General features: G+C 41.1%; 1 non-coding gene across 1 annotated transcript; it reads left to right on the top strand.

Moving 5' to 3' along the window:
* trnaa-ugc (transfer RNA alanine (anticodon UGC)) lies at positions 1–76 on the top strand. The gene has a single exon. It is a non-coding gene; the product is annotated as a tRNA-Ala (tRNA).
* The last annotated feature ends 1,264 nt before the right edge of the window (positions 77–1,340 follow it).

Below are 1,340 nucleotides of genomic sequence, written 5' to 3' on the forward strand. Positions count from 1 at the left end.
GGTCCCGTGTGGCTCAGTTGGTAGAGCGTGGTGTTTGCAACGCCAGGGTTGTGGGTTCGATTCCCACGGGGGACCAGTACGGAGAAAAAATGTATGAAATGTATGCATTCACTACTGTAAGTCGCTCTGGATAAGAGCGTCTGCTAAATGACTAAAATGTAAAAAAAAAATGTAAAAAAAATATTTGGGGGTTTCGATTTTGGAAGTCACGAAGCACATTACACATGATCGAGTAGGAACAATGCGTTCTTTGGCACGACCAAACACTCCTCGCAGACTCAGGAAAACTCTAGGGGTTTTAATCCCGTGAGACATTTTATTTGGGCTTATTCTGAATAGATGTATAGAATTGACGAAAGGGAAGAGGGGTCACAAGAAGACAAAAACGGTTCATTATTGGAGGGAGGACAGTGGCCTCCATGTGAACAGAAGTTATTATGTTTGTTTTGACTGTAATTTAAAACTTTTTGTTCACCTGGTGAAGTAAGTTAATAGGAAAGTAAGAATTTTGAATTTTAATTGTTTGGACTGATTGGCGAAGTGAAAACTAACTAAATGTTTATTTTCTCTCCCTTTCAAATGTTTCCCGAGGTTGATGCCTGGGAGAGCAGTTAATGAAATTCTGTAGTTTTATAAAGGTGTACTGATCCTTCCGTATAGGGAGCTCCCAGATAAGTAAGGCCTGGCCATTTCTTTGTTTGTTTTTGCCCTACGTTTGTAACGCACTGGCCATAGAGAGGGGTTTTTGTTCTTTATTTTGGTTAGGCCAGGGTGTTACATTGGGTGGGCGTTCTATGTGCATTTTTCTATGTTGGTTTGTTTCGTTGATTTTGGCCATGTGGCTTCCAATCAGGCACAGCTGTAGAGTGTTGTTGCTGATTGGGAGTCACACAAGTGCCTGTTTTTCCGTTGGTGTTTTGTGGGTAATTGTTTCTGTTGTGTGGTTTGCACCTGACAAGACTGTTTGGCTGTCGGTTTTCTTGTTTTGTTTTGTATAGTGTTCTTTCTGTTATTAAATTCAATGATGAACACTAACTCCGCTGCGCCTTGGTCTACTCTCTCTCCCGACAGCCGTTACAACGTTTTACCACACACAGCAGCACCATAACTCAAATGTTATGAATATGTGTTAAGTGGTGTTAATACTGTTTGATTTGTTGTGTGGGGTCTTTTTTTAATTTAGTTGTAAACTGGGTACGCAGAATGATGGAAATGTTTTAAATGGTTTCTGAGATACAGGGAAAGAAAAGGGGGACAAAACACTTCATGGGGTTGAATGACCTCTGTTCTGACCTCCTGGTGAGGCCTGATTCCCCTCAATAGAAAGACTGCAGACATTG

The sequence above is a fragment of the Salmo salar genome, chromosome 22 (assembly GCF_965601325.2).
Source record: "Salmo salar chromosome 22, fSalSal1, whole genome shotgun sequence".
NCBI classification, from domain to species: Eukaryota; Metazoa; Chordata; class Actinopteri; order Salmoniformes; family Salmonidae; genus Salmo; species Salmo salar.